This window comes from Triturus cristatus, chromosome 8 (genome assembly GCF_964204655.1).
Source record: "Triturus cristatus chromosome 8, aTriCri1.1, whole genome shotgun sequence".
In the NCBI taxonomy this organism is placed as follows: Eukaryota; Metazoa; Chordata; class Amphibia; order Caudata; family Salamandridae; genus Triturus; species Triturus cristatus.
The window spans coordinates 595,846,562-595,871,112 of NC_140591.1; the positions used below are offsets into that span (position 1 = coordinate 595,846,562).

The window sequence follows — 24,551 nt, forward strand, 5'->3', positions numbered from 1 at the left end:
AGAATGTCAGACTTCATTCTCACATGACTGAGAAAGATAATGTGAATTTACAGAAAATATGCTCTCAGTTAGCTTATAGACCACCTTCCAAACCTCTGTGGGAAAAGCATGAGAAAATAGTTTTCTCTCAAACATGATTCATGATATCACAGCAGAAGGCTCTTTCACATGGTAAAATCACCTTAGAACACACCACAATTCCTAAAATGAGTATGGTACCATCAACAAATGATTTATAATGTAACTAACGTCTTAAAACCTTCTATTAACTGCAATGATTTTTAATGAGGTGCTATCATGTATATTGGTCCCAAGATGGCTGCCAACACTTCTTGGATGAAGTGCTGACAGCCAATCAGATCTCATGATGAGATGTGTGGTTAGGCTCCGCCCAGATATATATGTGATTTTACTTTTGATTTTCTCAGGAACTACTGAACGGATTTACACCATTTAAACAAAAGGCACATGCCTGACCTGAGTACTACCTCTTTGCCAAATTTCAAGTAATTCTGTTCAGCCGTTCGGGCTGTTCCATCGACTAAAGGTCCTATGGGAAAATGCATGGGGAAAACTTGTTTTGGGACCCCTCTTTTTTCTCAGCCCCCGCTTGACGAATCACCCCGAGACTTTCAGGGTAGGAGCTGAGCGGAGCGCCCAATTAGTTTTGAAAATTTCACGAAGATAAGTCAACCGGCGCCAAAGTTATACAAAATAGAATTTTCAGGTTTCCTACGGGAACTCAGTCCTAACTATAACTATCTACTGGCGACCGCCAGTAGATTATATATATATAAGTTGTATCTCTAAAGCTATATTTATAATGCAGAGATTTACCTTTAGTGTGTGTAAATCGGTGGTAGAGTTTCAGCCAAGGAGAAACATTCACAAGTATCATACAGCATTGTGACATGGAAATTACTGCTACACAAAGCTCTTTCTTTTAGGAATAAGGGTGAAGGGAAGATAATATTAATTGTTTTTGTGCCTCTAACCTGTTATCTAAGATGCGTTTATCTACTGACAGTTGAGTATTTTATCTGTAGTCAATGTGCCATTTTGTACTTTTATCTATAATAAGACGAGACGGAAAGAGACAACGATTTTTCTCAAAGGTGAACATCTGACTTTCGGCTGCATTTATCTCTTTGTCAAGGCTGCTGAAGAAACGTTTTTTTTTTCCTTTTGTTGTTTTTGTTCCGGATATCTCGGACAATTTGTGACAGCTCAGTGTCACTTGTAAGGACGTGCTTTATTGGAAATCATTCTGAATGCTTTTGACGTTCTCTTTTAGAAAGAACAAACCGAGGGAGTTCATTTTGTAGCAATTAAGATAGGATGCAGTTCATAGGAAGTGATCAGTATGCTTATTGGGAGTTTTTTTTGTAGTTGATAAGAACATTGGGACTGGGAAATGGCGTTTTACAAATAGGGACTTAGGAGTTGTTAAGATTCCTTATCTTCTAATTACTTGGAGAGATGTTGTAAGACAATGATTGCTAACCTGATAGTTTTGTGGGGCTGAAACAATTGACATAAGATGTAAATCAATACACTTAATTAGAGAGACATTGGGAAAAGGAGATTTTAGATTTTCAAAATTCCAGAATGTTAGATGATAGGCATCAGTAGAGAGAATGAAAAGACTTTCAATCTCTGGTAGTGGAACGGAGGTACAAGTATGCAGGAATAATTTGAGTGCTTGCAAGAATATTTCCTAATGCACTTTTTAATGATAAAGTTAACTGATTAAAAAAACATCAGCTTGTCATTCCCTCATTTGTACCCCTGTCAGACGAATATGTAACGTTGCAACGCCACATATTACATCGCGGTAGGTAACAACACGGTCATTACAACGACCGTGTTGTTACCACGCGTGCCTTTACGACGCAAGTCATTTCTACGACTTGCACTTGATGGCGTGCTGAACTTAGGAATAGTATAAATTACTATTCCTACTCCAGTTAGCTCAACAGCAAGGAATGTGTTGGATTTAAAATCCAACACATTCCCTGTTGTTGCACACCACCTAGCGCAAGTCATAGAAACGACTTGCGTTGTAAAGGCACGCTTGGTAACAACGCGGTCGTTGTAACAACTGCGTTACCTACCTGCGGGGTAAGAACAGCGTTGTAAACGCTTTTCCCCCTGTCAGACATGACAAGGTTCTGCCATAGAGGTCCACATACATCATATTTTCATTTTACCAGTATGCAATCCCAGCATTACACTAGCATCCCCCCATATGGAGAGCCACAGCTATCCAGTGGCTTTGGGGTCATCTTAAGTGGGTCACTTGAACACAGCATGAGTGGGACTCCTTCACAAACACGCACATACACTCAAATGCACACTTACAGACACATTCAGTCATCCACATAGGTGTGTGTGTACTTTTGCGCACACCGTCTCACACACACGCACAAATGCACACACACACAAGCACGCATACACACACACACACTTCCAGGAACAATGGGGATTCATATTTGACTTACCCTATATCTTGCTCTGGATGTGTCTCCTGCAGTATTCATGAATCATTTCCCTGTAATATACTCCTGGCACCCACTGCTAATAACATGGAAGGCCGCACCATCGCTTTGGAGTTTGGCTTTGCAGTGTTCTGCTGGAGAGGCAAAGGCTGGCATTTCTGATTCTGGGCTGTTCACATAAAGGGATGGTTAAGTTAAAAGAAGACACAGTCGCTTCCACAGTTTTTTTTAAACATATTGTTTTTGGCATTTATCATTGACAATGGTTAGGCAGTCACATCCATAGTTACATATATGTCGCCTGATCTCCAGACATAAGATGAATAAGTGTATGTCTTATCACAGTAATTATTAATCATAAGCTGCATCAATATTGAGGTCTGCCGACATTATAAACAAATTTGTTACATTGTCAGTCAGTTAAGCAGATCTTGCTAGATAGCGTATTCAGGGTGTGCACCTCGGTGTTTTATCTACTGGCTGCTGCGTGTCTGCAATATTGAGAGGAACTAGGCTCACTAGTTAAGAATATCTGAGGGGGAGCCTATAGTATAATTCCTAACAATGTGAACTTTAACAAAACTAATGCAGGGTGCGCAAATATAGGATAGTCTAGGGGTAGCAAGTATGGGGCAAGCAGGGGGGAAACCCAAGCAACCAGGTCACATCTCCTGTGTCTGTTAGCTGCCCCTAAATACTGGCAGGAGTACACTGGGTCCAGTGAGAGGTCGGGTCTTGGTAACCAGTTTCAGTGCCAGGCTGTATAGGACTTATTAAATGTGGTCTGTCTCACTCACAATGGCCAGTTATAATTTACCCATTTGCCACTCACTGTGTTTGTATTAGTGTCCCCTCTTCTACCTGATCAGCATCCTGCTCGCTCTGGGGTGCCACCTTAACCACCAGGACTTCTCCCGAAACGGAACCCGTCCCTCTGCTACAGCCCATTGGATTACATCCCTCACCCAGGTCCCTACCGCAGGTCCACAGCTGGACTTCCAGGCCATTGCTATCCTTATTTTGGCTAAAGCCAGAGCCAAGTCAATGAATCAAGTCCCACTTTATGCTTCGGTGGCTGTGGAAACAGCCCCAGCAGAGACACCTAGACAGTGGTGTCAAGAGCCTGCCTCAGTGTGTTCTCTAAGGCATCCATCACTGCATCCCAGAAGGGACTCAGTTCCATACATTTCCAAGTCATATGAATGAAGTCTGCACCTGCATAATTGTATCTCTTGCAACAGTGTGGGTCACCGCCATATATTACCTGAATTCTGTGGGGGGTCATATATGTCATATGTAGGTAATTAAACTGCGTGTACTTTAATCTTGTGTTCCAAGAGACCTTCTTGGGGTAAGCTAGGATCTTATTCCAGTCTGAGACGGGGAGTTCCTGTTCTAGGATCCCCCCCCCCATCTCTGACCCAACTTCAACAGAGGGTCACGAGACATCTTAGACAGCGATCCGTAAAACCAGTTCACCAAAGGTCTCGCCGTGCCCAAAGAAATCAGGAGTTTTAATTCCCACCTCCTGTACTGACCCATAATTTGCCTCTTGCCTTTAAACGGTGAGAAGTGTACACACCATGTATACTACTTCTAGTAAAAAAAAAAAATTCCAGTTAACACCAGCTAGTATAAGTAAAACGATTATTATAACAATTAAGGATTTCTCAATTGGCTATTTCTGTTTATTACTTTCTTTGGTTGGGATGTTGGGTCCATTGTCACCACAAAAGCATTGTGAACAGTAATTCAAGTACTGAATTCATACTTAAGTGTAGTTGCAGCAAGGTTGCACCCACTATTGTCTTCCCAAAATGTATCATCTGTTACTGGTAGCTGGATCATTAAAGTCAGTGAGTTAGACTTTTGTGCGTTCACCTTCTCATCTCGCCAGTTAGGGGTATTTAGTAATTAGGCCAACAGATTGAAATGAAATGAACAGCATTTATAAAGTGCACAAAAGCCCCTGGATGCTGTAGCATTGCCAAGCCGCATAGTGAACTGATAGTGTACTTCAAATTATACTGTGCCTTTGTTATCGAGTAAACAACCAGATTTTTAAGGCTTTTCTAAAAGTGAGATGCCTCTTCAGGGATGTTAGATGGCATGGAAGAGTATTCCACAGCGGTTCCACAGCATCTGAGATAGTTCTGCCCTCCTATTTCTTCTTCCGGACTCTCAGGAGTATAATCCAATTTTGGAGTGGAGATTTATAGCAGGTAAATACCATTTGAACATGGATTTAATATCTGCTGCATTTTCCATATGGAGTGCTTTGTGCACCGTATATAAGATCTTAAACTGGACATGTTTCTCTACGGGTAGCCAGTAGAGATCTTAGAGTCCTTTCGACACCGAATGCTGTTTTGGAATGTGCAGCATGAGTGAGCCTTGCAATTGTATTCTGCACAAGTTGCAACTTTGCAAGAGTTAACTTGTTGGCCACAAGATAGATCACATTCCAGTAATCTATCCCCGTGGAAACCAGGGCAAGAGCAACATGCTTTCGGGTTGGGAGGGCCATAAACAGGAATATCTTCCTCAGCATTCTAATGGTCCAGAAACAGGTTGAGACTGTGCCATTAACTTGCGGTCCATAGACAGCTTGCTATCCAGAAGGACACCTAGATCTTTAACAGTGTCCACTTGAGTCGAAGGCATACATAGTATGTCTAGCTACCAATTGCTGTTCCAAATAGAGGAATGACCTCCAAAGAGAAGTACCTCTGGCTCCTCTCCATTCAGTTTAAGAACATTCTTGGCCATCCAACATGCTAAAGCCTTCATGCAGAGAATAAAATTGACTGCAATATCATTGGTCTCTCACTGATTGACACAATGTTCTGAGTATCATCGGCATATCACACTGCCTTTCACCTGAAGGAACGAACAAGCTTAGCCAGTGGGGACACATAAAGATTGAACAAGGTGCGGCTCAGAGAAGAGCCCTGAGGGACTCCTCATGGGAACAAAAGTGGATCTAAGTGAAACTGGTTCCTTGCCACCCTTTGAGATTTTTCAATAAGGAAAAAGGACAGAATAAATCTGCTTCAACAGAAGAGAAAATACAGAATTATGCTTCTTCTAGGTATGAAGGCCTCTGCAGGGATGTGCAGCACTAACAACCCTTCTCACAAAAAAAAACATTGATACCCACTTGCTGTTACTTGTCAGCTCAAAAGACATGTCAATTGTGAATTCTTTGTAGCAAATGGTGGCATCCATTGTGTCTGTAGTACAACTGCAAAAATAATATAAAATGGCTTCTGTTAGGCAAAGGCTAGTTGCTGTACTATACTGTGAGGATCAGAAGAAAGGAGTGAATGGGAAGCAAAATGTTTTAACATGCCTACTCAGGCATACTAATTATGTCTGTTGCACGATAACCATTATAGGGATAATACCTTACAATTTGCAAATATAATATTTCTAGTATATCTATGGTGGTAAGGGCATATTAGAAATGCAAACTTGTGGCAAGGTGGAAGATCCCATACAAGCATACAGTGTTGACACACAAAGTTCTCATTAAAAGATGATGATAATGAAGATGCAATGGGTAAGCTTTTCTTCCGAACTTTGAAAGGAAGTGCAAGTAAAGCAAAAAAAGATGGAAATAGATTTCCAAGAAGACAGGAAGAAAACAAAATCATGGTTGTTCATGTTGATATTGATTGTATATAAATAGTACTTACACAATGAATCATATCTAACTATGGGGTCGATTACGAGATCTTATGGAAATCATTCCGACCGAATCGGTTTCAGAATCGTTTCCGAACGAATCGGGTTCTGCAAGTCCAACCCAACGATTATGATGCTTCTGGACATCGTTCGGTCAGACTTGTATTGACTTCAAAGGGAGCCTGTGCTCTGAATGAGAACATAGGCTCCCATTGACAAAAGGGGTGGCTGGGGAAAACCTTGCACCCTGTGGCGGGGACCCCATGGTGCCTGCCACACAGTGCAGTGCATGCAATTCAGAGGGATAAAGGGGGACCTGCTATGGCCCCCCAAAGTTAGATTCCGACAGCCGATCCGTGTCGGCACAACCGATTCAGAAAGCTGTCCGAATCTGACATTCTAATCACTCGGCTGGAAACGCGGTCCGTAGACCGCTATGATTCGGCTCGGACCGACTTGGTTACTCCCAGTGCCTTTTGGAACTGAGTCAAACAGTTCAAACGTTTCCAACCATCGTAATCGGTTGTTGGGAAAAGTGTCTGAGTCAGTCGGAAAGGCGGGTTCTGAATCAGATTCGGATGAATCGAATGCCGATTTGAACCATTCCGAACAACATCGTAATCGACCCCTAAGATGGCATCTCCCCATGTTAGATCAATCTTGTTAAGGATGAGAATCAATGTATTATTCCTGACTGATGGGACCTGGAAATGGATCTGCAACTACAGTGTAAATATTAGATGCAATGGAAAATGTAATGAAATAAAAAATAATATGACTGCAGATGGAAACAAATGGAAATTATTGTTAATGTATAACAATTATGAATGAGAGTTAAAGTTATCAAGAATAATATAAACAAGCATGATGAATACTGGCACTGAAATATAATTTTGATAAATTCCTTGCTGTACCATAAATGAGGAATGTGTAATATATTTAACTTTTTTATTTGCTGTCACAAAATGCAGTATTTCTAATATTGCTGTCTCATCTGCCTTTAGCATCTGATATCTTGTGAGACTATGGCAGACCAGCCCTTGGCAGCTATGGTGTCAGGACTACTGTCATGGGAAGGTCATGGAGAGAGACTTCCAGCTCATGAACGGCAGTGGTGCTTTAAAAAGACTTCACTTCTCTACGGATGGAGCTGGACAACTTTTTGTGTTGTATTTGCTCTGTTGCTTTCATTCCAGTTCGTTCACCGTTGGTCTGTACCTGACATCTGTTATTTTGGGCCGGATTACGATGGCGGTGGGACTGCCACTTCCAGGCCATCAGTAGCGATCCCAACGCCATCAGACCCTGCAGGACCGCCCACCGCATTACGATGGCGGGTAGATGGTGGGTGGGTGAAGAGACCCTCTGTCACGCATCATCAGAGGGACTGCAATCCGAACAATAGTGGCGGTGCCTGCTCAGGCACTGCCATAGGGATTACAATGTCCATCTTCTACCGACATTTTCATGGTGGTTAACCCCCTTTTCATCCAGGCTCTCCTGTAATGGCCCGGGGGGGCACCTATGGTTCCTGCCACATGGTGCAGGGATGTTCACAAACATGCCTCCTAGCAGCAGAAGTCTCAATGCTAGGAGGCATGTTTACAACCGCCTCCACGGTGGTCAGATCGTAATTTCCCTCGCGGGACCCCGACATCCTGTCGGCACAGTCCCATTCCTGACAGGATGGTGGTTTGACACTCGTCTGCCTGCCATCATAATCAGCCCCTTTGTTCCTTGCTAGGTTCTCTCAGATCACTAACCCTTTGCCTGACTTTAGATTTGTCTGTGTTTTTTTTTTATTTGTTTGTTCCTTCATTCCCTGTTACCTGACTGCCAGGTTTACTATCGCCCTGAAGTTTATTACTGCTGGTACCGGCTTCCACTACATCTGCTTAGATACACTACAACCTACCACTCTGAAGTTGGTATGCTACCAAACAACAACCATTTTCATTGCTATTACTCTACTATTGTCTGTGAACCATAGTAAGTCTTTGTTTCATGTGCCTATCATGTATGCTTAACCAGTCCATGACTTTCAGTCCAAAAGAATATTATTGAGAATTTACTGAAGTCTAAGAGACATGTACCTCATGTAACCGAGATGCGTCGGCTGTATCATCTCTCCCTCTACCATTCCTGTTTTTTGTGCTTCTTCACGTATGGGCAGAACTACACTCTGGAGAGGGTGCGGACAGTCAATAGGCTCTGCTGTTCATGACCTGCGAATCTTCTCACAAATATGAAAACAGAATAAACCCCAAAGTGAGCTCTAGGGGGTAAGAATATCATAGGTATGTTTTTAAAAGAAAAGGGTATCTTACATTGTGTTCTGCTGAAGGCAATAGTGTGTTTCAGAATAAGGGTCAAGGTCTTGCAAGTTCCTCCATGAGGCAGTCTTTATGTGAGTATCCCTGTTAAGACTGGTTAATCAGCTCATTAGGCCCGATGTAGGACAAGCCGATAAATAATAATGAAGAAATGGCATGGATAGCATCAACATTACCAACGGACATTTGTAGACTATTACTGCAGGTTTTGAAAAAGGAAAGGTGAAAACCTTGACCCATATTTATCACAGTGTTGCGTTGCCCTTGAGCCACGCAAGGGGGTGCAAAGGCGACTCAACACCAAAGTCAGATTTATCAAGCCGCACAAGGCCACCTTGCATGGCCCTGCATGGCTTAATAAACTTGGAGTAGCTCAAGAAGTGCAAATCCTTGCCTTGTGTTACTCTGTCCCAGGGAGACGTTCCATTGGTGAAGTGAGGGTGTCCTCACAAATCCAGCCATGGATTTTGATGTATTCCCAGATTTACAATTAGTGGTAGACCCGGAAATGAATCAATATCTTATGCCTCCTCAGGGGAGACATAATGAGGAGAAATACTTTTGTTTCACCTCGTTTTTTCCTCTTTCTATGTGTGCTGCTTTCTGCAGTACACATAGAAAGAGGAGATTGCCTCTCATGATTATTTTTGTGCAGGAAGATATGCCTTGCTTCACCAAAACTTTCCTGCTTACAATGCAAGCACCCTTGCACCATGGTGCATGGGTGCCTGCGTTGACACTAGGCCGTCAAAAGTGTGCCAGCAGAAGGACAGGGCAGGAATGCACCATATGATGTTAAATATGGCGAATTCCTGTATTTTTCCTTTCAAAACGAACAGATCATAGACAGAAGCCCAACATCTGTTCTTTTTGCTTTTGTCACCCTAAGAGGGTAAGGTATGCCCAGACGTGGGTCCCGTGTTGACGGTGCCACTGGATTCAAGCTAGCCTGGCTGATGAAGAGAGATAACCATAAACAAGTCCCAGGATGCTTGTTTCTGGTCCAGGGAGGACCTGGCCTGGCAGTTCGGGATGGACTGTTCTATGGGGAGCAGGATCAAGATTGATTGGCATATGGCTGGGTCCAAACTGGGCTGGCAAGGAGAGCAAAAAACAATGGATTGAACCCAGATCTGTGACTGGGTGTGAATGTTTGATTTGTTCAGCATTCCTTATCTCTTCTGTTCTTATTGCTTTCGTCACCCTAAGCGAGAAGGGTATGACCAGACTTGGGTCCCATGCTCACTGTGCCACTGGATTCAAGCTAACCTGGTTGATAAGTGGTGATACCACGAAAATGGTCCCAGGATGCTCGTTTCCGGACAAGGAAGGGCCAGGCGTGGTAGTTCAGGCTGGACTGTTATCCCTAGGGAGCAGGGCCAAGACTGATTTGTATATGGCTTGTTCCAAACTGGGGTGACATGGTGAGCACAAAAACAATGCATTAAACCCAGATCTGTGACTAGGAGTGAATGTTTGATTTTTTCAGCATCCTGTCTATCATCTGTTCTTTTTCTTTTCCCTTGCACACAGCTCAGTGCAGTGGAGCAAGGTGGCTTTCCTTTGTCTGAAAGTATGATAAATATGCCCCCTTATTTCCAACAGTAATTGTCATTTCCCTCCTTTAGCAGAAAAAGGCTGCTAGAGATAGTTCCATAAGTTAGTGGGATTAGCAATGCAGCACCCACCAATTATTAAAACTGTTTCTAATGCTCTGTAGTATTAAGAAATCTGAGTATCCCATCTGCCAGAACGATTTTCATTGACAGAGAATTACTGAGAGTTTTTAAATAATACCTAATGTTTGCCTCCATTATTTAATGCCTTTCAGGTGTCAAATTCCGGGTCTCCGTTTGCAGAATCAGCGCGCATTGGGCGTTTACCTCTTTGGCGCAATTACACTAATTGATGTAGCTATTTAAAACGGGCGCCCTCCGATTCAGTTCTATCGACGGAGCCAACCGGGGTGGTTGATTTGGCGGGACACTGATCCCTTGAGTCGTGAGTATGGCGCTTCTGTGAGAATTAGGTAACATCTTGACAACGCTGATATTTTGATCGTTGGCCCACTTTTTCCTCTCCTGTTCCTCTCTTCATGCAGGTAGCCTACTTGGCACGCCCACCACTCGGTTCACGAGCTCATGAGGTTACTTATTTCCTGTTAGCAAGTATGTCCATACTTTTGTGGGGATTTTTATTCTGGCATGGATATACATTGAACTAGTCCCCCTTTTGAATAGAGTGTGTGCTTTTTGTTGTGTGTGTGTTATGTTTAATGTTATATGTCCATTTGTCACACAGTGCCTTCATCACAGATCACGTGATAACGTTACGGATAGCGTTAAGAGACCAGTACTCTTCACCTTTTTTTACAGATCACCGTACTCACACAATGGATTGAATTACTTCCTACGTAATTAATACGTCTTTTATTCCCTCTAGGTTAATAGGACTATGTAAGACCTATTAAGGCATTGATATCGTGGAGGCTATTTACTTCCTTTTACATATCATTTTTTTCTCAAAATCTTTGTTATTAACACAACACAGTTAGTGGCAGGAAGGGATCCTTAAGGTCCTGACGAAGAAGCATGGGGAAGCTTCGAAACATGTCGACACCACTAGGAGATATAGCTCATTGAGGCTTACACCCTCCTTACCCCACCTTTTAATAATACCAGCTCGACCGGCAGAATAAATTTTCCTAGACCTGAGAGCCAGGTATTTTTTAATTCACTCCTTATTCACTCCTGACCCTTCCTCTCACACCCCTGCATCACACATAGCTGTCTCACCAACAACAGTGCTCCCGCGTAAACGTAGGTCGTAGCACGCCCTGTCCCGTAGAGGGGCAGGAAGACCCCTATGATGAAGCATGACACCAAGGGCCCTTTTGGTGTGTGAGGGGTATTTAAACAACTAATGTGTATTCTCCACGACCGTGGGATACATATTGAGTAATCGAGTGATCTCTTGTACCCGTGGGTGGATCCCTTTGTTTATGTACAACTGACTGGGAGGAAGTATCCACCTCCACCACTCGCTGAGTGGTACCTCTCTACTCCTCTCCTTGTTTTTCTTTATTTGTCAAATATATAAGACAGGTGGTCACTGCTAATATAAGCTATGATTAAGCAACTATGATTCAGGAAGTATTACTCATTGTATGATTTTTGATAAGATTTGCAACATGGACATATTTAAAAATGTAATCTTTAAAACAACGAGCCCCCTAGAAACATACATTCTATTTTCAATACTTTAATCCCGACAGGCTGTAAAACAGATACGTCAAGAAAACAACATATTCCAAATACCAAAATTTCTCAAAACGACATCACAGATAAAAGTAAGTATTCACAGATTTGTCCAGATCAAGTAGTAACTTTTCAGCTCTTTTTTTAAAACAAGGAGCTACTTCAACTGTATGGTACAGGCCAGCACAAGCTTTTTATATCTATGCTCATTAGGCCCTGCTTGGTTACTAGATAAGGTGGCTCCTCTGCAAAATGCAGCCATCACTGTAGCTTAAAAATGAAATTTGCAGGTAACTCTGGGTCAATACTTGCACCACTTTACAAGCAACTGCTGAGTCTGCCCCTCTCTTCAGGATCACTCCAGAATTTGTGCTTCCTTTGCCTTTCTTTTGATAAACCCATTTATGTTGGCTTTTGCGGCTCTGTGCACTTCTTCCTTGCTAACTGGTGGGAATGTCCCTGTGTTCTGCCTTGAAAACATTGTAAAATTGGCCTACACCTGATTGGTATGTTTGAGTTACTTGTAATGTATGGCACTGCCTGTAACTAAGGTGTGTACATTAAATCCTAAAAGTGAGCTTCAGCACACATTGTGCCACCCACTAAAGTGTACAATGAAACATGTCTCAGGCCCGCCATGGCAGACTGTTTTGCAATTTTAAACTGACATTTTGCCCTGGCAAAATAAACCTTTTGCCAGGTCTGAACCTTCCTTTTTCATATTTATAAGTTATCCCTAAAGTATGCCATTAAAGCTCATAGAGCAGGGTGCATGGTATTTAAAAAAATAATAGAACATGTGTACTTAAATTTTGCATCTCCTGGCAGTGGAACACTTCAAAGTCATTTTTCACTGTTGTAAGGCTATCTTTCCCATAGACGAACACCGGCTTAGCTTGTAACGCTTAATGAGTGCTAACTTCAGTTAGGGAATAGCTAGAGAAATATTTGTTCATCTCCACGGAAATCTTTAGTAAAAGTAAAAAAAAAACATTTTGAAGAGAAACCTGAGTGTGTTCCTCCTTTCTTTTAAATTGCTATTTAAAATCCTCTTTGACAGTTCAGTCAGATTTTAACTTGCTATATAGAAAATGCCACTTTTTTTGCTGTAAAGCTATCTCTCCCAGAGACTAACACTAGGTTACCTTATTGTACTTAATAATTGCTAACTTCAGATTGGGTGCAGATAGAGAAATTATGTTTCAACTCAAATGAATTGTAATTTAAAATCCTCCTTAATGATAAAGTTGGATTTTAAGTTACAATTTTTAAAATGACAGTTTTAGGAATTTTACATTTTTCTGCCCAACCCAACGATGGCTTTCTACCAGTCTTCATGATGGCTCTCCTGTTGTGGGATTTGTATTTGTTTCAGACATGAGAGCAAAGAATGCTGAGGTGTGATGGAAGTGGGTTTTCGTGAAAGGGTGGGAGGTGAGAAACTGTACCCTGCCCTGATTTCACTTCAAAGTCCTGCCTGCAGCACACATAAACAAACCTGACACCAGGCCTGTACTTGCCTTTGTCACCATAGACAGTTTGGAGCCAGGTCCAAGGGGAAGAGTAAGGAATAACCAGAACCGATCTTGGAGGTAGGTCAGGGAATTTTCATACGCAAAGGCTGGCATGAGGTATAAAAGTGACAACTTCAGAAACTCTCACCAGAACACTCCTAGGCCTGTGAAAGATTATTCAAAAGAAGGACTGTCTTGCTGTCTGAAGAAGGGAGATTGGACCTACTTGCCTTGAACCACAGCTCTCTAGAGTGATTCCAGGGGTCAGTTGACTGAACTCATGTATGAGCTACAGGAATGCACCAAGCTTCCAGAGGCCTCCCTGCAACTAGACATCTGACCAGCATCAACTGTCTGGACTTGCCTGAGCCCTGCTGCTGGAGTCTTCTGGAGTTAGTCCTGGTTCCCAAGAGGTGCCCCCCAGGTCCTGGGCGCTTGTCTGGCATCAGTGTGGGCTCCTCTTGAATGTACATTGAAGATTCAGACTTTTGGGCTCCTTGCGTCTACAGATTGACCTCTATGTGCCGAAAAGCAACCGCCCATGACGACTGACAGCATGAACTTCCAGCAGGACCTACTCTTCACTTCAAAATTGAGCATCTAAGATGGCCAACAACATGAAGTCCCAGTGAGACCTGCTCTTTGCGCTGACCGTAACTATTAAGACTCACCTGAAGTCTCCACGGGAAAAACAGACAGGAGACTGAAGAATAGGTCCCAACTCAGCAGGACCAGTGAGCAGGGGGAAGAGGGGAAACAAGGGGAAGAGAAAGCTGAAGAGGGTCCCTCGGCACGACCTGGGCAGCAAAGATACATCACTGGTGATCCTATAAACAAAGTATTGTCAATAACCTACTCTAAGGTATAATGAAACACAAACATAACCATAGCTAACTACTAATCACATATCAATGATGTCTACCTGGTTTGTTCCCCTCTTCCACTAGTGTCCAATAAAAGTGTATTCAGGAATCAATAAACAATTCTGCATAAAAAGAACAGAGAGAGAAAATCACTGAGGGTACATTGATTCTGTGTGAAATGATGTAATATAAGTAGTGCTTACCAGTATAGGTAATCTAGAAAAATAGCTATTAGCCCCAAAAATAATCAAGGCTGACTCAAATGAATCAGTCAAAGATAAGGTAAGGAATATGCAAAAAGGTGCAGGCTAAACCAAACTCAGCTCTTTAAAATTCAGGAGTTCATGATGCTGGCTGCTATGGGAGTATACAGTCAGAAGGACTGAGCATAATGTGCCTCCTTACTTCAGGAGTTCATGCTACTGACTGTGCTGATTTCTTACAGCCAAGAAGGACTGAGCATAATGCACTTACTTACTTCAGGAGTTTGTAATGCTGACTTCAATGATTTTATACAATCAAGACATATGCCCCCAAAGAAACGCAGATGCTCATGTTTGCCACAAGATTCCTTCAGATAAGTATATGCTTTGCTAATCATTTGCAAACGTCTGTCACACACAGAAGCGCAAGAGCGTTACTGCCTTAGTAAGGATTCTTTGTGTTCTTGTGTTTGTTTTGCAGGAGAGGCCCCACAGAGGTAAGCGGAGCCAAGTAGAGCAACGAGAAGGAGTGCCTGACGTGAGGAGCCGGGGGTCGAAGTTGCGGACGCTGCTGCCGTGACCCAGAAGTACAGGCGTGAACCCAGACAGGAAGGACACGCTCGCAAGAGCTTAAAGCGAAACACTCCTCCTGTCCGAACGAGGATTTTTATAGGAGTGGAGCTCCGCCCTTGCTGCTGACTGTGACAGGGACTGTGGCAGTTATGACAGTGCCAGCCCACATTGACCACCAAAGTGACTCTTCAGCTCCGACTATCTCTCCATGCTACTGCAGGTACCACCCGAACTGCTCCTTGTGCCAACAGCCTCCTCATTGTGGCCCCTGGCAACATGAACTGCGCTCTTCAATCAGAACTTGAGAATGTAACACTTCAGTGGGACTAACCTTGTCGCTTTATCTAACCAGTGCTCCATCGCAGTTAGTTTCAACTTGTGATTTTCCCCTGGTCCAGCTCGACCAGAGAACCGCAAGTGGTGCTTTGCAATTTTTGGAGCTATTCTCACACAAAACTTTAAAAACTCATATATCTAGTTTGAATGATTGGATTTTTGTCATTTTGGTGTCATTGTATTCATTAAATTGTACTGTTTTTCTAAACAGGTGTGGCATTTTTCTTGTGTTGTGTTTTCACTTTATTACTGTTTCAGTGCTGCATAAATACTTTAAACATTTCCTCTTAGTTAAATCTGACTCGTTTTATGCCAAGCCAGCAGAGGGTTAAACACAGGTAAATGTGATTTTCTGTTGTTCACCTTGACAAGGATTGTGTTTGCTATCTGAGTGAGGCTTCCACCACTCTCGATAATAGCCTAATTTCTTACAGCCATGCATAGCGCTCTTAATTTGACCTGAATGGCCAAAATGACCAACCTAAATCTCCCAGAGATTGTGAGACATCAAGATAGGCTGCTATACACCAGGCAAGACTTGAAAAACTAATAACGCCAACTAATGCAATTTTGTGTTTGATTCCTCAAAAAGGGCACTTTGTTCATAGGTTGTGCAGGTGAAAGTAAGCCACTTTAGTAATAGAAAAACATTGTGTGACAAAACAGTTCTTTATCAAAATGTAACCCAATGTTCTGAACCACCTCCATGGCCAATGAAAGAAATGTGGCCAATTAAACCCTTAGGATCAGACTTCTCTAACAAACCCAAGGGAAACTCTGCCCATAGGGACAAGAACCAGCAGAGGACACTGACGAGCCAGGCCCGGTTCCATCTAGTGCCAAGTAGAGGCTCCAAAGGGGGGCCTTGGGCAGGCCTCACTTCCAGCCATGGGTCTGGCAGGAAGCTGCCTAACTGCTCTTGAGGGTTATCTGACCTCTGAGGTTTCTCAGAGTGGAGGGCAGTTGTCACCCTACTTCTACTCTCTTTTCCATCAGTCCAGGGGGGGTCCTGCGACTGGACACTTATCCCAGGGCCAATAACCTGAGGTTGAACAGGGGCCAGGGATAAATCTTCCTACACCAGCCCCTCCATCTGTGCCCCGTACCCTCTGTTTGGGACTGGCACAGCCAAAAACCTGAGCTTTTAGGGTGCCATGTGCATCTGTACCTTTCAGTTCTTTCCACACTAAAGGCATCTCATTTCCCAGGATGTGGTTAATAAACATGTGGCGACTGACTATGACCCTCCTCTGGGTCTCCTCCCCAGCCCACTCCGGGGACCACAGAGAAGAAAAAGTCCTGCCCCTGCACCCTACACACCTGCCAGGTGTACTGATCTAGGGAAACTAGCCTTTCCACTACCATGGTCTGATTGGCACCAGTATTCCACAGAGGAGTGACCGGGATACCCTTCACAGTGGCCTTGTAGAAGGGTTGAGTCTCACCTTCATGGATCACACTCACCCTCTGAGTATATCGCCAAATTAAGGGAGGCTAGTGCAAGTGCTACCACTTGTGTCCCTGGAGACTACTTTCCCCTTAGACCACATTGGCCACCCCTGTAGTGTTCAAAGCAGGGGTGGATTTTTAGGATAGACTCAGAACAATCAAATCACCGGGACTGGGAATGAGGTGTCCTGGGCAACCGCCCACCTTTACCTCCACTCTGTTTCTCAGAATGGCATGGGAACCCTTTACCCCACCTTAATCTGGGACCTGTCTGTGTCTCCCTGGGCCTCCCTCTCACTTTGTTTGGGGAACCAGAACCACCCTTGTTTGAGTTACTCCCAGGTATCTTTTTGTGGACCCTGGTGATAAGCAAGTCTGCTTACTTGACAGGCTCCCTTTGGTCAGTAAACTTGCCACCTATTAGGTGTTGGTATAGTTCTGTAAAACATGTACCAGACATGTACTCTGTGGCAATCAGAGTGTACAGCCTCTTTTAATTACTCGCATCACTGCCCTTCAAACAATGATCTAGTACCTTACAAAAGTAGTCCACATAGTGCACTCAGGACTGTTAATGCAGCTTCTGGCTGTCCTTAAACCTTTGCCCATGCTTCTCAGTGGTAAGACCATGTTTCCTGACAAGTTTTTCAGTCTTCCTGTCCTCAAATTCCTCAGGGGACAGGATGAGAAAAGAAATTATACTGCCTGCTCTGGATCTAACAGAGGACCTCACTCATGTGGGCACTCTTGCCCCCTCTGAGGTTATGGTCAGGAGGTTTTCTTTCTCACTCCTCCTCACTATCCTCCTCCTGCTCCTTCATCTCCTCCTCCTCCTCCTGAGCTGTTACTTGTAAGTAGCGAGCCTCCTCCCAAGCCCCGAGAGCCTTCTGAAGCTGCTGGTCTTGGAGCTCTTGGTCTTTGGAAGTCCCCTCATCCTACAGAATCCCTTTAGCTCACTCACATTGTAGCTCTCCAGGTTGTTGAGCTTTAACTCCATGCTTGCAGGCAGAGTCACAGGTGCACAAAATAGGGTAGAATGGGAGTGGATTTGGAAAACGCAAAATAAGACAACCGAAGAGAATTTCTAAAGAGGTCTAATCTGATATCAGATTATTTATATGGATTTTTAGTGTAACACAAAATCATAGACTGGCACAGCAAAAACCCACACCTGCCACCAATGTTGGAAATCAGGTTATTTATTGAGGAGGATAAAAACCCTACACAAGTAACAACGACAATCCTTGTCAGGGTGAAACACAAAAGTCGCTTAAATTAAACGGTGCCTAATCATCTGTTAGCTTGTCAAAGCAGTCAAGCTTAATTTAGAGACACTGTCTTCAGTATTCATGTAGCACAAAAACACAACACAAGAACGATCCCATTCCAATTTTAAAAAAATAGAGTACATTGTATTAAATCTAAACAGACCAAAACATCAACAAAAAAACAGTAGAATCAGAGCTATGCAATTTAAAGCTCTGAGGTGAGTATGAGTATAGTGTCTAAACCATAAAAAAGAGCACTCACGGTCATCTGGTTGTGCTAGACTGGGGAAAAGTGACAAGTTAAGGCTGACTACAATGGCGTGCAGGATAGATACAGAGACGAGGTTAGTCCATCTGAAAAAGTTAACTTCTCAAAATGTTTGCGGTTTGTGGGGGAGGAGGCAGTGAGTAGCAGGGAGAGGGTCACAGGGGGCTGTCTCTGTAGCTCGAAGAGCAAAACAAGTGTTGTGGATAGTTATCTCTGTAGCATGAAGATCTAGTCTGGCATCAATACCAGTCATTGCTGGAGTTTCACACTGGCGGTCACAGTGTTATGTTATGTATGTTATGTTAATAAGAATTTCTATAGCGCACATACACCGGGAGGTTTCTTGGTGCTTTGCTTTGGACAGTATATAGGCGACAACGGATTACGCATGAGCCTGCTCAAACAACCATGTCTTGAGCATTTTTCTAAACCCCAGGAGGATGTTGCATGATCGAATCCCTAAAGGTAGGGAGTTCTAGAATTTGGGGCTCAGATAGGAAAACCTACACCCTCCCTGGCGTTTGAGCTTGAAGGTGGGGGTGGTAAGTAGGTGGAGGTGCACTGAGTGCAGGTTGCGGGACGGAACATGCCTCGATATCAGGCAGCTGATAAATTTAGGACTCCTACAATGAAGGGCCTTGAATATTAGGCACCCTATCTTGAAAGCTGCCCGTTGTGCGATTGGAAGCCAGTGGAGTTTTACTAGTAAAGGTCTGGCAGATTGCCATTTTGGTTTGTGAATAAGTCTCGCAGCTTGGTTTTGCACCAGCTGGAGGCGTTTAAGTAAAAATAGTGGCAAGCCGAGGTAGATGGAATTCGAGAAGTCAAGATGGGAGAGTACCAGGGGGATCACCACCTGTATGAGGGCAGTGTGGGTTAGCAGGTGGGCGATCTTCCTGATTTTGCGTAGCTGGAATAAGCAAGTTGAAACCACTGCCCCTACTTGGCCTCTAAGCGAAAGATCAGCGTTTATGGTGACTCCTAGGCTTTTTACCGAGGGGGACAGGATGGGGGGAGGTCCCAGTTCGGTCGGCCAGTAGTGTGGGCCCCAAAAGGTCTGGGCCTTCCCGACCAAGACTAATTCGGTCTTGCCCGGGTTGAGTTTAAGGTGGTTGAGATCCATCCAACGCTGAATATGGAGCATGGTGGCTTGGAATTCCTGCATTGAGTCAGGGGAGTTATCAATAGTAAAAACCAGTTGGAGGTCGTCCGCGTAGTTAAAAAGGTTACCTTCCTGTTCCTTAGGGAGTGAATCAAGGGCAGGAGGTAAAGATTAAACAGGTGGGGAAGCACAGTGTGCTGTTGTTGCTGTAGTGCGAAGTGCAGATCAAGCATTGCCAGTCATCACTGACAGCCGCTGCTGCGCGAAGAGTTGGGTTCAGTGGAGACTTGTGTTTGAGGTCATTAAGGGCTTCAGAGTCTTGGTGTAAAAGAGCCCATTTGCAGTTGTGAAAGGCCCAAAACCTAAGTATTTTCTAAAGAATGGTACTCTGATGCCAGTCAAGGGTCCAGGACCTGGGGAGGCACTTGGGGATCAAGAACTCACCCTAATAGAAGCCGGCAGTGCTCAGGCCGGTCCAGTTGCAGGTCCAGGCAAGTCCAGCTACAGCAGGTCAGCTATGTACTGGCAGTGACGACTCTTGTGTCCCTGGAGCTAAGAACAGGAGGTTCACCAACTGACGTTTGGAATCACTCAGATTAGCCTGGAATGAAGGGAGCAGGCTTATTCTTCCTTCTCAGATAGCAGTGCACGCCTGCAGCTGCAAGGCAGTAGTCTGGAGAACAAGGCATAGATCAAGCAACAGGGCAGTCCTCCGAAGAACTGGGTAGGCTTCAAGCAGCAGGGCAGTCTGTTTAACAAGGCAGTCCTTCTTCGGTAGTCAACAGATTCAAGAGTGTACTGAAGAGGTGGCTCATGAGGTCTAATGTTCATACCTGGTGCATGCCTTTGGAGTTGTAGTGACATCCTGGCTACCCCCACTTCTGGTTTTAGAAAGTTCATTCTTTCCCCTGAAAAGTCTCCAAGTAGTCTGCAAGACAAAAGACTAGTGTCAGGTCCCTTTGTGTGTGTGCTGGAGGCAGCCCTTTGAAATGTAAGTGGGGCTAGGTGTCAGCCCATCCTGCCAACTCCTAGTCCCTCTTTGTCTCACTGTCTAGGAGAAATACACAAAGGCCAACTGCCAAGCTATTCACAGTCATGTGACCCAGGTCACAGACTGCAGGTACCAAAGGATTAGAAATTGCCAACTTTTCAAAAGTGCATTTTCAAAATTGTGACAATTCATTTAAGTCCAAAAATGACATTCCTGTCTGTTCCCAATCAAATGTTAGCACTTATTAAATGTAATAAGATAACCCAATGTTATCAAATGGGAGAGATAGGCCTTACAGTTGTGGGAAAAAACAAATTTAGGAGTTTTTCACTACCAGGATTTGTAAAACGTAAAAACATGTGTTCTATCTTTCAAATACAATGTACCCTGCCCTGTGGACTGTTTATGACCTAGCTGAGGGGTGACTGCTATGGTTTAAAAAGAAATGTTTAGACCTGGCAACATTTTTATTTTTCCAGGTTGAATTAGCAGTTTAAAACTGCACTGCAGGCTACAACAGCAGACCTGAGACATGTTTTAAAGGGCTACTTAATTGGGTGGCACAATGACTGTTGCAGGCCCACTAGTAGTATTTACAGGCCCCGAATACAGGTAGTACCATCTACTATGGACGTTTAAGTAAATTAAATATGCCAATCGGACATAATCCAACTGTACTATGTTTTAACGAGAGAGCACAAGCACTTTAGCACTGGTTAGCAGTGGTAAAGTGCACAGAGTCCTAATGCCAACAAAAACGAAATTCCTAAAACAAGAGGGGTAAAGGTAAAATGTTTGGGGGTGACCCTTTAGGTGTTAAATGGGAGTGATGGCAGCGGAGAAACTATACTACGCTATACGCCATGTTAAAATCTTTTGAAGCAAATTGTTATAAATGAACTTGTAAAATATTGGTCTATAGTCTATTGTTAGCTTGTAGAAGAGCATGATGTGAACCCTTTTTTACATAAGGGAGATCTCTCAGCTGGTTTTAACTCATTTTGGATGATCCTGGGTTAAAGATAAACATTCTACATTATAGATATTTTCTAACTTATCTGACTGATGTTCTCTCTAATAAGAGCTGTAGGTAAAGCCTTTTTTTATTGAGATCCATCAAAAGTTTACAAATTCATCGAAATAACACAAAACACATCTCAAACAAAAACAAAATCTTGCACAATAGCCATATTGTTCATTAACCTCTTGTATGCCCATGACGAGCTGGACTCGTCATGGAGCACAGTCGCGCTGTGCCCATGACGAGTCCAGCTCGTCATGAGGCATACCCTAGGGAATCCCTTTCGTGCAAAATAGCCTCGGGAGCTGGGGAAGAGCTTCCCCAGCACCCGAGTCCCCCCCCCCCCTTTCACTGCAATGACGATCGGCGCACACGTCGCGCTGACGTCATTACAGTGAAAGTGAAACTGAAATGAGCCAAGAGGCTCATTTCAGGTTTCACTTTGTACGTGCTCAGGGGGCTATCTCAGCCCCCTGAGCACGTACAAAGACGGGAGAGGTATCGTTGGAAAGGGGAGAATCTCCCCTTTCCAATGGTATCCTCCCCAGTGGATCCCTGCAGGGATCCACCCACTAGACACCAGGGAGTGGGGAGCGGCCTCTTGCGCAAGGGCCTTTGCTCCCCCCTGTGTATTTTTGGCCATTTTAGTCTTTTTGCCCCCCCTGGGGGGCTGATGGGGGCATTAGCCCCCAATCTGCCCCTCCGGGGGGGTAAAAAGCCCACTAGACACCAGGGAAGTTACTTAAATAAATAAATAGGGGTGGGGGCTGCCCACAACGGGCAGGCCCATGCCCCCCCAATTACTACAGTCTTTCTGCCCCCCCCCCGGGGTGCATATGGGGCATTGGCCCCTAATCTGCCCCTCCGGGGGGGGCAGAAAGCCCACTAAACACCAGGGATTAGTTTGTAGCTTTATTTTTAGGGTGGGGGCTGCCCGCAACGGGCAAGCCAATGCCTCCACCCACCACCATTATAGCCTTTCTGCCCCCCCTGGGGGGCAGATGGGGCATCGGCCCCCAATCTGCCCCCCCGGGGGGGCAAAAAGCCCACTAGACACCAGGGAATTGTAAAGAAGAAAAAAATAGGGGTGGGGCTGCCCAAAACGGGCAGGCCCATGCCCCCACCCCCCCCCCAATTACTACAGTCTTTCTGCCCCCCCCCGGGGGGCAGATGGGGCATTGGCCCCTAATCTGCCCCTTCGGGGGGGCAGAAAGCCCACTAAACACCAGGGATTCGTTTTTAGTTTTATTTTTAGGGTGGGGGCTGCCCGCAACGGGCACGCCAATGCCCCCACCCACCCGCCACCATTACAGCCTTTCTGCCCCCCCCTGGGGGGCAGATGGGGCATCGGCCCCCAATCTGCCCTCCCGGGGGGGCAAAGAGCCCACTAAACACCAGGGATTTTTTTGGCGCAATTGTTTTTAGGGTGTGGGCTGCCCGAAACGGGCACACCAATGCCCCCACTCTCCCCCCCACAAAAATGTCAGTCTTTCTGCCCCCAGGAGGCAGATGGGAGCTGTAGCCCCTAATCTGGCCCCCCCTGGGGGCGCAGAATGCTGACTAGAACCCATGGATTTTTTTGTTTTATTAGTGTAGGGGTAGGGGCTCCCCAAAATAGGCATGACAATACCCCACCCCACCCCACCCCCAGAGAAATTCCAGTCTTTCTGCCCCCCGGGAGGGCAGATGGTGGCAGTGGCCCCTGATCTGCCCCCTGGGGGGCAGAAAGCCCAGTAGGCGCCAGCGAGTATGCAGTGGATCCAAGCTTGGGGATCGCCACAGGAGGGCGATCCCCAAGCAGGGATCCACCCACTAGACACCAGGGAGGGGGGAGCGGCCTCTTGGGCAAGGGCCTTTGCTTCCCCCTGAGTATTTTTGGCCATTTTAGTCTTTTTGCCCCCCCTGGGGGGCAGATGGGGGCAATAGCCCCCAATCTGCCCCCCCGGGGGGGTAAAAAGCCCACTAGACACCAGGGAAGTTATGTAAATAAATAAATAGGGGTGGGGGCTGCCCAAAACGGGCAGGCCCATGCCCCCCCCCAATTACTACAGTCTTTCTGCCCCCCCGGGGTGCAGATGGGGCATTGGCCCCTAATCTGCCCCTCCGGGGGGGCAGAAAGCCCACTAAACACCAGGGATTAGTTTGTAGTTTTATTTTTAGGGTGGGGGCTGCCCGCAACGGGCAAGCCAATGCCCCCACCCACCACCATTACAGCCTTTCTGCCCCCCCTGGGGGGCAGATGGGGCATCGGCCCCCAATCTGCCCCCCGGGGGGGCAAAAAGCCCACTAGACACCAGGGATTTGTAAAAAAAAAAATAGGGGTGGGGGCTGCCCAAAATGGGCAGGCCCATGCCCCCCCCCCCAATTACTTAGGGGCAGATGGGGCATTGGCCCCTAATCTGTCCCTTCGGGGGGGCAGAAAGCCCACTTAACTCCAGAGATTCGTTTTTAGTTTTATTTTTAGGGTCGGGGCTGCCCGCAACAGGCACGCCAATGCCCCCACCCACCCGCCACCATTGCAACAAATTTCCTACCACCCAGCGTTCCCCCGTTTTGGGGCCTTGCCTGTCGCGGGTACTTGGGCCTCCCACACGAGGGAGTCACCGTTTTTATCGGGAGACCCGGGGGAACACTGGGTGGTAGGAAATTTGTGTCAGCCCGGTGATGCCACAACTTTTCCACACAAAAATGTGTGAAAAAGGTGATTTTTTCAGCTAAATTTGAGGTTTGCAGGGCATTCTAGGTAAGGAAACTTTGGGGGATCCACGCAAACCATACCTCCCTGGAATCCCCTGGATGTCTAGTTTTTAGAAATGTGTGGGTTTGGTAGGTTCCCCTAGGTAGCCGCCGAGCACCGGGCCAAAAACCCAGGTGACCCCCCTTGCAAAACCAGGTCGTTTGAGGTAGGCAATTTTCATGTCGCCTCAATACGTTGTGGGCCATTGCCTGTCGCGGGTACTTGGGCCTCCCACACGAGTGAGGCACCGTTTTTATCGGGAGACCCGGGGGAACGCTGGGTGGTAGGAAATTTGTGTCAGCCCGGTGATGCCTCAACTTTCCCACACAAAAATGTGTGCAAAATGTGATTTTCTCAGCTAAAATTGAGGTTTGCAGGGGATTCTGGGTAAGGAAACGTTGGGGGATCCACGCAAGCCATGCCTCCCTGGAAGCACACGGGTGTCTAGTTT

At 45.2% G+C, this 24,551-nt stretch overlaps 1 long non-coding RNA gene across 1 annotated transcript in view; it reads right to left on the reverse strand.

The window, feature by feature from the left end:
• LOC146802452 (uncharacterized) overlaps positions 1-24,551 on the reverse strand; it is a 78,159-nt gene that overhangs the window by 45,442 nt on the left and 8,166 nt on the right. The window contains exon 2 of the long non-coding RNA XR_014967394.1: positions 2,502-2,667. This is a non-coding gene — a long non-coding RNA (uncharacterized LOC146802452). The remainder of the gene's footprint in view (positions 1-2,501; positions 2,668-24,551) is intronic.